Genomic DNA, 14193 nt, shown 5'->3' on the forward strand with positions numbered 1-14193 from the left:
TATATTCCTCTCTGTATAATATTCTGGATCATAGGTTAAGCCAAGCACAACAGCACAGAGTTGCCAGTCATCCCGTTTTCTGTGTTGAAAGCACCCACTACCGTACATTATAAGGATATAGCCAGGCACCAAGGAGTCTCATGACCACATAGATACTGAGATCCTTCTTAAGGGTATGGAATTCTGAAGACTTGTGCAGCTTCAAGTTGTCAGTCTCTCATTTGGAGGGATGTACAGGAGCAGGGTGACACCTCTCTCTCAAAAGATGCAACTACGTCTATTCAGCATTCTTACTTATGCTGTTGCTTTTTTTGATGGCCTATTGAGCATCTGTGGACTTCTCTCCGCAAATTATCGTGATGGTTCAGCAAGGTTACCATCTAGCTTACTATACAAATGGCATTCTTTTTTACTGTAGCACTTTATTTGCCCCGGCGCCATTTCATTTGGTTCAGAGTGTGATATTTTTCTCTGCATGTTAGTGAGCAGTTGATCAATATTTAGTTTGGAAGAGGTCTTGGACTGTGAAGCTCAATGGTTGTTAACCAACACAAATAAACCTACACCTAAATAATGTTAATTATACGCATACACACACAGGTGCACACAATATCTTTGAGTTTGCTTTTAAAAGGACGCTTATAAAAAAGGCAGGCACCATTCATCCAATTCAGAACCATTTCACTAGCAGGAAACCTGCAAAGCCTCCCGAAACACAGGGCCCTGGACCAACAGAAACCAGAACCAGAGCCAATGTGACCAGTAATCCCTAATCTGGGTCTACCAATAACCATCAGCAGCCGCAGCTTTGACACCAGGAAAGGAGCCTGGCACCCCGGGTCTGGCGAGCACAGCAGCGCCAGCCAAGAGAGCACAAGTAGTCCTACAGCAGTAAGAGGCCCTGTTGGCACATTGGGCAACAGGATCACATGGGCACAGTAAAGAGCAGGAAGGGCAGGTGTGGAAGCATGGGACGGCAGGAGCTCAACCTGCCTCCCCGGTTCAGAGTGCATGTTCAGTCATGCTCACAGAGGGGGCACTACCAGTGGAGGTTTGAAGTTCAATTTAATCAAACTAGTGGATGTCCCCTCTCAGACTCTTGGTTGGTGCAGCTTTCTTACCTTCACATACCTGGTTTCCTGGCAGTCTCACAGTTTCATCCGCAGTCTCACAATTCTGCTCTTTTTTAATTACCAGGACTTTCCTGCTACCCAAAATCTACTATAGGAACAACATCCATATGTTTTCACACATTGATACAAACCACGATTTGCGATCAGACAGGCAATGTTTTTATTGGTTGACGACCAAACAGGTGCCTTTAATAACATGTGGGGTCTTTTTGCCCTGTGGCTAGTGCAGAACTCACCTGTCCGTCTGTGTCTCCAATAAGGGCTCCGATTTGATTGCTTCCTCTGAAAATCTGGGAAGAGGTATAGACATATTTTCATATATATTAGAGGAGAGAATAATTTAATATTCTTAGGTCAGTCTACGAATATTTAGGGAAATTATATTTTCGGAACTAACATGCTTACTCTTTACGAGTGGGGAGAGTTTAAGTACAGGCCTGTCAATGTGAAAGGGCAGAATGTTAAAGTGTACAATTGCACCTCAGTGGTTGAAAAAACGGCACTTTTCCCTACTATTGAGGTCCCACGGCCAGTGTTTAATTACAGTTTAGGCGCCAAATAGTGCATGTCCCCTCTCACACTCCAGGTCGGTGAAGTTTTCTTACCCTCACATGCCCATTTTCCTGGCAGTATCATAGGTTCAACAACAGTCTGACAACAACGACTTGGAACTCCTCTCAGGCGCACCGTGCAGCTTCCTTACTTTCAAGCTGTAGGACTCCTCTCGGGCTCACGGTGTAGGTTTGTTACTGACAGTGCAAACCTCCTCTCAAGCACGTATTGTCAATTATAGACTCAGGAAGCAGGCCGCTATTACGGTTGTACGTATTTAAAAAATGTCTCAAATTGATTCAATGAAAAAGGTAGATACACAGGTATGTACACAACATTCCAAGGTAGCAAAGAAAGGAGAGTCTCCCAGTTTTTTTCCAAAAGTGCTCATGGCATCATTTATTAAAAATGTTCAGTTTATATAGGACAGTTATAACAGTACTGCGGGCATGAAATGCGAAGGCAACCAATGGGGGCTTTGTGCACGTAGTGCTCGTGAAACAAAGAGTGACGGCGCGAGTGACAGGTGGAGACACCGCGAGGGACGCAAGGTGACAAAGTGAAGAAAAATATTTTGTACAAAAACAATGGTCCCTCTTCAATGTTTGGAAGAAATGTAACTGTTTGCGAACCAAAGTTGAGGGTGCGCTGTGAGTTGCGCTGTATGGTGGGTCGACGCCGTTTCGATCCTCTCAAGTTAGGATCATCATCAGGACCGGGTTGCCATTTTTAAAGGTGATGTTGGGGAGGGAGAAAGGAAGACAGAGTAGCGCGGAAATGAAGGTCAAGTGCTGTACAAGGAGGAGGCTGTAGATGGGGTTCGGCAACCATGAATACGGGGTAAGCGGAGGAGGAGCCCAGGCGCAGGGATGGCGGCCCTGCATTTTTTTGCCACTGGATCTTTCCAGCACACAGTGTCCAGTGCAGGTGGGATATCACAACCTTTGTTCAGCATGATGCTGCATGATCTACTGTCCGTCATGATGATCTACAAGGATAGATAGAGCCATTTCCCCAGGGGGCCTGAATTGGCAGCTGTGAAGGGAGATTTATATCCCCTCGTACACATCCCCCATGTTGTTGGTGCCATTGATTGCACCCATTTTGGCCTTGAGCACATCTACAGGAATCGTAAAAATTACCACTCCATAAATGTGCAAATGGTGTGCCAGGCAGATATGATCATCTCATACATCCTAAGTAACAGCATTGTATCCCAGCGGATGGCTAATCTGCTTCCCAAGCGTGCATGGATTGTGGGTGAGTATGCCTAATCATATGGCGTGCTGTGTGTGTGACCTGCTGTCCTCTGCCTCAGCGACATTGCAATGTTTGTGTTTGTCACACCTAGGTGAGTCTGCATATCCCAACCGTCCTTGGTTGCTGAGCCCACTGCGGAATCCCAGGACTCCAGCTGACGTCCGCTACAATGATGCCTATGGGAGGACACGTCGTGTGGTGGAGCGTACTTCTGGTCTGCTGAAGTCACGTTTCCGCTGCCTAGACAAGACTAAAGGTGCACTGATGTACTCACCCGGAAAGGTGTGTCAGATTGTAGTGGCATGCTGCATGCTCCACAACCTAGCCATTTGCAAAGAGATTCCCCTGGTCCTGGATGATCATGAGCAGCCAAGGCCCCCGCCTGCAAACCAACCCGTGTCCAGTGATGAGAACAGTGGAGAGGAGGAAGGTGTTGACCTGCGTCAACAGCTCATCACCCGCTACTTCACTTGAAGGTAGGTGACAATGTACAACATACTCACTGTCTGATGATGTTGCTGTTGTTGTGAAGGTGTATGTGAGATTTGTGACAGGAGCCGGTTGTAGACTCAGTGGTGGCTGACAATGTTTCGGGGACAGTTCATTTCGGAACATCTACATGATATGTATGTGTGCACTTGTTGTCCACTGTGATGTGTGCATGTGGGATTCAATTGTTGTGAAGTGTTGTGTGATGTCTGTGATGCCACACCCAGACTAGTGAATGTTGTTCTGTGTGTTTTCCTAGGTGCCTTCAACCTCTCCGTGCCTACATACACTCCAGACTCCTGGTACATTGTAATCATGGTGAAGAGTGTACATCCTGGCCTAATGACGGAGCAGGTACAATAACATGTGTGTAAGGAGTTGTTTATTTACAATGGTGACATGTGAGCGGATGAACATTTATAGTGAGGTGATTCGTGAAGCAGTGAGTTGACAATTATGGTAAAAGAGATAATCGAGTAGTCACCACATAGATGTGGTGACCCAGTCCAACAGACAGATGCCAGTCACAAGGCAGTGTGGGGTAGGACAGTCCAAAAGGGTCAATGCAGTGGGGAAGAGGGTTGCCATCATGGCTGGCTCCGTGACTGGCGTTTGCCAGGTGCTTTGCCAACAGATACTCCCAGGGTTTTCTTCGGATGGCCCCTTTGCCGCTTGGCAGGGGGGGCCTCAGCTGTGGGGTCTGAGGACTCACCCCTCTCTGCGGCCGCAGGGGAGGATGGTGAACTGTCATCCTGCGGACCACCAGTGGGAGGGAGAGGTGTTGGTTGTTGCACAGGCCTGTCCCTCAGTACCGCCACTAGCTGGCCCAAGAGATCCACAATTTGGCCCATGCGGGTGTCAATGGACCCAATCAGCAGGAGGAGCTCATGGGAATCTTGTTCTGACCTGCCCGTTTGTCCCTGGGCCTGTTCATAAGCCCCAAGGACTCTGTGTATGTGCTCCAGGGATTCGGTCCCAGGCTTTGGTCATCTGTGGGTGACCATGCTCCTCCCACCTGCCCTGCTGCCACAGACCTGTTGCCTCTCCACTGTAGGCACCCGCATCCTCTCCCTACCCTCCTCAGTCGGTGGGTTGGGGTGGTCATCCTGTGGGACAGGGAGAGTGTTGCAGGCAGTTTTAGTGGTGGTGGTGGAAGCTGCACTGGCTGTAACAGCAGGGGTCTGAATGGAGGTTGATGTTGCAGCAGATATGGTGGGGGGCGATGGGGTCCCGGGACCTGTTACGCCCTGGAACACCAAATGGGCCGGCTTCGGGCTCCTCGTCCAAAGAATCCTGGGAATCAACATCCGAGAGTCAAAAGTTCCGGGGAAGACTGGCTCTGCAGGTTGCTGGTGTTGTCCTCTGCAGTCAGTTCTTGGTCACCTGTGGGTCAGATGGGAAATGGTCATTGTAGCACACCCCGCAAGCTTTGTGTTAGCTGTGTGTCATTCACTGTTTGTACACTACACATTTGACTGATCATCACATTGTTTTCTATGTGCACTACTGTGCCTCCTGACATGATGCAGTAGTACATGCATTACTTATAACCCCCAGTTATCTAGCACAAAAGCTGGAATTATCAGGAGGGGGCCGGCCGACCTTCTCAGAGTGCTAAATCTCTCCTCCTGAAACCTCAGATCTTTCGCAAAAAGAGAACGCGTCACAGAATTTCTCCTGCTCTGTGCCAAAGATCTGGAACTCTCTCCCACCGGAAATATGCAGAATCTCCTCCAAGATTACCTTCAAATTGGAAGTAAAAATATTCCTCATGAACAAGTTCCTACTTTAAAAGGGTCTTGGATCCTCTGCTCTAATGCTGTGGACCTACACCCTAAGTCCTGCGTTTGGTGTTATTCTGCTTAACTAGTCACTTGCTCTCCTTCCAGTTCACTATGTTCCAGTTTTTATCTTGCCCTTATTGTCCCTTTCGATTGTAACCTTTTGTTTGATATGCATATGTGATTTGTTGAAGTTGGTACCCCCTCTGACGATTGTACTGCTACTATTACCTTCCTTTCCCTCAAATTGTAAAGCGCTCTGATATCCTTCGGGATCATGTTCGCGTTATATAAAACTTTATAAATAAATAAATACTTGTCCATGGTGTAAGGTGTCAATACATACCATGCGACACGTGCATAATTTGTGATTACAGGGACATGTTGACATCTAGGGACTAGCGCAACATATATTTTCAGTGAGGACTCTTTGTTGATTTATATGACCTGGCAGACATCACATCTGGGCATGGACTGTCCATTGTCATCTCCTACATACCTTTGTCTTGTCATGTTGTTAAGAAGTGTGGCTCAATGGTTAGAGCAGCAAACCCTGATGCAGAGGTCTGGCCCGGGACCAGGGTTCAATTCCCGCCTCGGCGGGTTTCGGGCTCAATTTCCTAGGACCTGATCATTCTCGCACGGTGCCTATTCTAACCATGGGTCCCACGCTGCGACTCTGGGCAATAGCTTGCTTAATCTCCACAACGGCCCCAACAGCGCTGGGATGCCTGGCTTCACCTTGGGGGTGCCCAGGAGTGGGCATTTCACAGGGAAAAGCCAGGAAGGGTTCCACAGTGGTATGCGTACACTCCTGAGTATAAGTGCGCTTGACAAGTACGAATCATTTCATTTCATTTCATGTTCATATCTGGATTTGTACCACCAAACATGCTTTCTTATTTTTCATATGGTCCTTGTTTCTCTGGCCCCATGGCACTACACATGTCAATCGGTGCTGTGCATGATTGTGCACAGCTTTCTTCTACATGGGCATTGGTGTGTCACACTTTGGTTGCTGTGACAGTTTCCTTTGCTTAGCTGTGTGCACACTTTGCGTGACAATAGGTTTGGTGTGCATATTTGTGCAATGAGAGGGCTGGTGTTGTCATATGGCTCCATTCTTTTTGTGACGAATGGCTAGGTGCACGCACTGGCTACTTACCTGATATGTTTTAGCATTTGGCATCTGTGTATGCGGGGTGGGGGTTTACATCCTCCTCAGCAGTGGCACAAGACAGAATAATGAGTCTACCTACCTGTTTGTTTGTAGTGATCCATTAGATGCCACATGCATCTAGGTGGTATAGATAGCTCCATCTTACTGTACTGGGGGACAAGGGTACATGGTGGGAGTAGTGGATCAGGCCTCCCACCCACAAACATCCTCCCAGGGCAGCTGGCTACCTACCTGTAAGTTTGTTTGGTTTACTGCAATGGCTTCCAACTGCTTCTGGGTGGGGAAGTGCTGCATCCTTCTCAGGTGTGGTTCAGGGGGCATGGAGGGAGTAGTGGTGCAGGCCTCCCACCCACAAACGCCCTCCCTGGGAAGATGGCTACCTACCTGTAAATTTGTTTGGTGTACTGCAATGGCTTCCAACTGCTTCTGGGTTAGGGAGTGCTCCATCCTTCTCAGGTGTGGGACAGGGGCAATGGTGGGAGTAGTAGTACAGGCCTCCCAACCACAAACAGCCCTCCATGGCAAGATGGCTACCTACCTGTTAGTTTTATGAGGGTATGTAATGGCTGACACATGCTTCTGGGTGGGGTGGGGTGGGGGAGGTCTCCATCTTGCTAGGCTGTGGGACAAGGATGCATGGTGGGAGTAGTGGTGCAGGCCTACCACCCACTAACACCCTCCCAGGGAAGAGGGCTACCTACCTGTAATTTTGTTTGGTGTACTGCAATGTCTTCCAACTGCTTCTGGGAGGGCGAGTGCTCCATCCTGCTCAGGTGTGGGACAGAGGGCATGGTGGGAGTAGTAGTGCAGGCCTCCCACCCACAAACACTCTCACTGTGAAGATGGCCACCTACCTGTAAGTTTGATGTGGGTTATGTAATGGCTGACACATGCTTCTGGGTGGGGTGGGGGGAGGGCTCCATCTTGCTGATGCTGTGGGACAAGGGGACCTGGTGAGAGTTGTAGTGCTGGCTGCCTGTACACATGCCCCCATGGTAATGTCGCTAGCTATGTTTGGGGTGAATGGGAGGGAGTGAATGTTGGATCTGTGAGACATGTTTTTGTGAGTGTGTGGTGCCGATGAATGGAATTTGCCCTAGGTGGTGTAGCTTTGTAGTTGTGCAAGACAGTACATAGCAGTGTGGTGGTAGTCATTTGTTTGTACTTACCAGCCTTCACTCCTCCGGGTACTTCTGTGAGACTCTCTGGATGCAGTATGGAAAGCACCTTCTCCTCCCATGGAGTGAATGGTTTTGGTGGAATGGGAGGGACACCGCCAGTCCTGTCAACCAGCTCACGGTTCTTGCTCCTCCTCTCTTTGACACCTCTTCAAGTCATGCCACCGCTTCATGACTTCCTTTTTGATCATGGGGTGGTCCCTACTGCATTGACCTTCTCGACTATCCTTGCCCACATTTGTGCTCTTGTGGCTAATGGTGTCTGTTGGACCAGGCTGCCAAACAATTGTGGTTCCACTCTGACTATCTCATCTACCATAACCTTCAACTCACTCTCTGTGAATTTGGGCATTTTATGTGTTGCCATGGTGTGTGTTGTGCAAAGTGGTTGTGGGTGCAGGGGTGTGAGTGGTGGGTGTGGTAGTGATGTGTTTGGTGTGTGATGTGCAGGGGGGTTAGTAGTGCAGATATAGAAGTAGTGGTGGTGCTCTGTGTGGGATGGCTAGTGATGTTGTGCTCTTTGTCTCTCGTTTCAGCTGTGGTGTATGTCCCTTCACTTCTGGAGTATTGCAAAGGATTCTGGTCATGGAAGGGGCTGGTTTTATACTCAGCGCTGTGGGTGTGTCCAAATGGGGGAGTGCTGTCAGGTGTGTTGTGTGGGTTGTCCTGTGATTTTTTTTTTTTTGCCATGTGGTTGTGTCACTGGGGTGTGTTTTGTGTTTTTGGGGGGCATGGCTAGTTTGCTGTGTGCACTTTGTGGCCTAGTTGTGGTGTTTTTCTGTCGACCGCCATATTTGTCACGGTGCATCCGCAGTGGTGGCTATGCTACAGCTCTTTCGCCGGCTCTCCTATTCATTACTGTTTGCGACTGCGGCGGTCGGAAACAGCGGAACATATTGCGGAACCATCGGGGATATCCTAATTTCCCGTGCGGTGTCTCCGCTATACTTGCCGATGGTTGGTGTTTTTCTGCCGCGAATTCGATCACCGCGGACTGGTTTTGGCCATCTCCGCCCGCTACATACGGTTTTTCTTGGCCCCGTTCCGCCATGTTTTTTGGCGGTTGATCCTAATTTGGCCTCTGGTTTTCCCCCCGTACCGGTGGGTGTTTTTTTCTGCGTCCATGGCGGTCGGGATGATTTTCCAACCACCATCCTAATAGACCCCTTACTGTGTAGGCAAAGTTTTCACTTCATTAGTTTCAGATTAACACGAAAACACAGCAATAAGCAACTTAAGAGTTACCAGTCAATTTGTGCAAAGGGATTATTATTGCGCTGCAACACGTGTTGCTACATGTTTTTGTAACTTTTGATCAGTTTGAGCTAAAAACATTTTCTTTTGCTCAGTCATTGTTAAATTCACTCAGCTAAAATGAACCATAAAAGTACATAAATGAAACATCAATATAAGACAACAAGATGGCCAAGTTAATCAAGTATAAATATAAATTACACAGTATAAAAAAAGTGCAAAACAGCAATTACTACACAGATCAAGCGGCAAAAAAAAATTACAACATTTGGACTCATTCGATATTTAGACCCATCAACAAAAACCTCAGAGTGACGGTCTGCTATGTTAACAGAGATGGTAGGAGCCACAAATAACAAACATTGCATAAAATATTAAAATATGAATTTCTTAATTGCTTTCTTTTCAGCACACTATATTTATTTACACAGCATTGTATCATAAAATAAACCATGAAATCCATCAAAGGATTTAAAAACTAAAAAACGACACAATTCCTATGAGACAGTTGCCCTCTGTCTCTTAGCCCTTTAAATGTATGTAGCAGGGGGGCCTGGCTAAGATGGCGGCGGAGTAGGACGTGCTTTTCTGTCCCTCCGGCGCTGCTTGTGTATCACGTTGTATTTAGCCCTACCTGGTGCCCATCCGAGCCTGCCACGGAGAGCCGCGGTACCTCCAAGCACTTCTGATACCAGGGGTGTGCTTCTTTTCGTGCTCCCTGTTGTGTTGCTGCCACCCCCTCCGATTGAGCTGGCTCGGGCCTTGCTGTGGTTCGGCGGGATTCGGGGGCGGTGGTTCAGGGGCTGTCTTCCATCCTGCGACTGACTGGCGAGCTATCTGGGGACATCGGAGCAGCAGAATCTGGTTGTTTGCCCAGAGATCTATGACGGTGGTGGCTGCGTTTTACGGACGGAGCTGAGCCCGGGGCGCGGCTGACATTTTCCCCTCCTGCGACCTGGTCCACGTGGGGAGACCGGAGCCGGGGGTCGCGGGCGGCCCTGAGTAGTGCAGACCGGCCCGCGTACTTCTCCCTGGAAGGCGGCAGCAGTCGAGCCCCCCGGGGATCGGGTGTGTGCTCCTGCGTCGATAAGACAGTGGACTTCTGGCACGGAGGTGAGGAGCGGAGGGGCGGCTGGAGTAGGACCAGGAGATCGGTCCGTAGTTCGGCGGACGGTGGGAGGCCCTGAGTATGGAGTGGGAGCCGGGCCACATTAATAGTGCTGGAGCCCGTGGGCCCTCCCCTCCTTGCCTGCTGATGTGGTGGTCCCGCTGGAGAGGTACGGGGGCCGATTTCGCGCCTACAGAGAAGACTGAATGGATTGCGAGTGCAAAACGTGGCCCTCCTCCGCCGTGGAGATTGTGGGCATCCTGCTGCACTGGTGGGAATCAGGACCTCTGCAGAGTGTGTGGTGCCTAAAGTCGGCCCGAGCATCGGTGGGCAGGGCTCCTTTCATCCGGTTGACTGTGTACAGCGGCAGAGAGTTCTCTAGCGCCTTGGGCTGCGTGGAGGCCCTGCTGGAGGCCAGTTGGGGCTACAGGAGGCTGCTGGCTTGGGCTTGCCCTCGATGAGGAAAGGTCTCAGCCAGGCGGTGGTGTTGGGTGCCCCCCTGGTACTGCCATTATGTGGGCCCTGCCGTGTAACTGGGGTCTGGAGACCCTGGGTGAAGCGGGAGACCCGTCCTCGGCCCATGTGTCGGCAGGCGGCGTTCCCTCATTGAGCTTTGGGCCTAGTCTGCACGGCGTGGTGGATGGTGCTTCTAGGGCCTCTTTGAGTCCTACCCCAGCTGGCAGCAGTGGAAGGAGCGCAGAGGGGGCTGCTGCCCCGCGGAGTGCTTGGAGGCCTGCATCTATGTGAGAGTAGGGGCTGGCGCAGTGTGGAACTCCTCCAACGCTTTCTCGGTCCGTGTTTCAGCGGATGGCGGGGCGAAGCGGACCGGAGGTGGGCGACGGTGTGACCGGGTGAAGCCCAACTGAGTGTGGCGTGGAGTGTCGCCGCCCCCGCCCTAGGTGTATATTTACTGTGGCTGAATTCCGGGCCCTTAGATGAGTCCCTAGCTTCTGCTTGACTCAATACTTTTGTCCAGGGGTCTCTGATGCTTTGAGAGGCTGGGTCCTGGACTTGCTCTGATCCTCCTTCTTCTGGACTGCCGCGGGGGTCGTGTGGCGTGGTGAGGTGAGGAGCTGTCGGTTGGGCTTGGGCCTGGTGCCCGACGTGGGTGAATCGCGGCTGCATCCCCGGGGAGCTGCTTATCATTTTGCTGCATCCGGGCCCTTGATTGCGGCATGATGTCGACCTCCAGGAATAGGAGGGACAAGCCCCTGAAAGACCCGCTCCAAAAGGCGGTGGACCAAGCTGTCTCGCAGTCGGATGTCAAGTCCTCGCAGCATGACGATAATGATCTTCCTGCGACCAAAGCATTTATGATAGAATTATTCTCAGTCATAAAGGAGGACATCTCGGAGCTCCGCTCTCAGCTATCCTCGGATGTACGTGAGATGAGGCAGGATGTTGATGCCATTGGGGAGCGAGTGGCGACCTTGGAAGAGCATGACTTGGGCACCGCAGACGACCTCCACCAACTTCAGCAGGATGTACTTCGCCTAACAGAGCAAAACCTGAATCTACAGTCCCATGCCGAAGATTTTGAAAATCAATCACGGCGGAACAATATTAGAATCCGAGCGGTCCTATGGAAGGGGGAAGGAGATAATCTTCGGGAGTACGTCGGAGAGCTGTTCCGTCAGATACTTGATGAAGGGGGCGAACGGGAAATCCAGTTGGATCGTGCCCACCGTGTAGGCTTGCCACGGGGTGCCAATGCTCCGCCACCAGACATACTGGTGTGTGTGCATGATTTTCAGATTAAAGAGAGGATCCTTCAGAAGGCCCGCGACCTTAACCCGGTAAAATTTAGAGGCCATCAACCAGCGCTTTTCCAGGACTTGGTGCCCTTCACCCGCATCAAGCACAGAGCCTTTAAGCCCATCACTAATCACCTTCGGGAGCAGGGCATCCCCTATTTGTGGGGCCACCCGTTTTGGCTTATTTTCAAGCACAAGGGCAAGCTTCTGCAAGTTTGTTCACTAGATGCTGCCTTCAAGCACCTGGGTCTGGAGCGACCCGCTTCCTTGTCCGGGAACGTCGGATCACCTGCTCGGCAGCGCAGACGCTCCACTGAATGGCAACGAGTTGGGAAGTCTGCCCCGCCGGTGCAACCGGACCTATCCACGAGTCTGCTGGAGAGAGAAGCTGCTGTTACCTCTGTGGAGTTAGTGACTGACAATTCTGGGGTCCCTTGAGATCTACAGACTTGGCACTCGTTGGGTCCTTCGGCGGCGACGGAGGTGGGAGGTGGTGGGAGGAGAGTGTGTTTACTGGGCTATTTCAGTCCTTGTGAGTCGGAAGTGCCCTGTATCAGGTGTGTGTTTGGTTGCACGATGGCGCCATGTTCCCCTCACAGTTGGTTCTGTAAGACTGACTATAGTCATTCCACAAGCCTTTTAAGCTTCTTTCTTTTATCTGTTGTCCAGTATTTTGGTTCGGGGTCTGGGGTTTTGTTGGGGGTTTGGGGTTGTTTTTGGGGCTCTGCATCAGTTCTCTGGATGGACGGGCGAAGGTCCGACCTGCAGGCCACTCACCTTGACCCCCTTAGCACTGTTGACCTGAGGTGTCGCACTGGCTATTACCTTCCCTATAGGGGTTATGGGTAGGGATCTAAAGATTGTGAGCTTGAATGTTAGAGGCTTGAACAGCCCTGTTAAGCGCTCGGCTATTTCTATTTCTATTTTTAGAGTCCTTTCCCAATTGGAGAATGCGGAGGGAGAGGTCTGCCTGTTGCAGGAGACTCATCTCCTCTCTAGGGATACTAAGCGGATGAAAGATAGGCGCTTCCCCGTTCAACTCTGGTCCTCAGGTCCGGCGAAGAAGCATGGTGTGGCTATCCTTTTTAATTCCCGCGCGCGCTGCAAAGTCCTCTCACAGGTGGTTGACATCAAGGGGAGATTTCTGGCTGTCCGCGTCCAGTGGGGGGACACAAGGCTGACGGTGGGGTCACAGTACGAGCCTTCCTGCGGGCGGCCCTCTCCGCCGTCTTGGCGTCTCCGGATGCATCGGTGCTAGTGGGTGGGGACTTGAATATAGTAATGGATCCGGGAATGGAAAGACCTGAGCAGCGATCTTACCAGGCAGGAGCAATGTCACAGGGGGGGAGACAGTGGTTGTTAGAGGGTGGGCTACATGATGTGTGGCACGTCCAACACCCCCTAGAGCGCGATTACACTTACTACTCAGCAGCACACAAAACGTATGCGCTCTTAGATTACTTCTTAGCGAAATCCTCTCTCTTGTCTCACCTGTCCTCAGCAGACATTACCCCACGCTCCCTCTCTGATCATGCCCTCGTTTCGGTATTGCTCACCTCCCAGGAAAAGCGTCTGGCGCCGTCTGGCTGGCGCTTTCGTGACTCCTTACTCCACTCGGAATTGGTGATCACACGCATACGGGATACTATTACCCATTTTCTAGCGGACAATGATCAGGTATGTCCCTAGTGTCGGTATGGGAGGCCCTGAAGTTGGTGGTGCGGGGGGAGTTTATTGCAATTGCGGCGTCATACGTGCGGTTACGCAAAGAGAAGCGTACAGAGTTAGAGAAGGAGGTGAGGTGGGTGCTTTGGAAGCGATCCATAAGAGGAGCAGACTCCACAAGTTTGGAGGGAGCTAGAGACAAAGCGGCGCATGCTGAAGCACCTCGACTTAGATAGGGCAGAGCACACCCTCCTGCACTTGCGGCATAAATTATACCTTAGCGGGGATAAAGGGGGGAGAATGTTGGCGCATAGGTTATGAGCGCGAGCGCAGTTGACAGCCATACAGTCCGTGAGGGACCCTCGGGCAGTTGAGCACACCACTGATGCACTTATTGTGGAGTCTTTCCAGCAGTTCTATCAGGGTCTGTACAGAGGGGAGGTAGCAGATTCTGGGGGAATAGCGGCCTATTTGGCGTCCTCTAACATTACGCCTCTCCTTAGGACGTCGGCGGATGCTCTAGATGCCGCGATTCATATAGAGGAGGTCATATCTGCGATTGCGCGGCTGAAGGTGGCCAAATCCCCGGGGGCCAGATGGCTTTTCTGCCATCTTTTATAAAACTTACTGTGTGGAGTTGGCTCTTCTTTTAACCCGTCTCTTCAATTCCTTTCTGGATACAGGAGACGTGACTCTCTCCATGTCGGAGGCAGCGATAACAGTTATTCTTAAACCTGGAAAGGATTTCAGAGTATGCGGATCGTATAGGCCGATTTCTCTCCTTAACATCGATGCCAAACTGTTTGCGAGTATCTTAGCGGCGAGGCTTAGCCCGTTGA

This window comes from Lissotriton helveticus, chromosome 4_1 (assembly GCF_964261635.1).
Source record: "Lissotriton helveticus chromosome 4_1, aLisHel1.1, whole genome shotgun sequence".
Classification (NCBI taxonomy): Eukaryota; Metazoa; Chordata; class Amphibia; order Caudata; family Salamandridae; genus Lissotriton; species Lissotriton helveticus.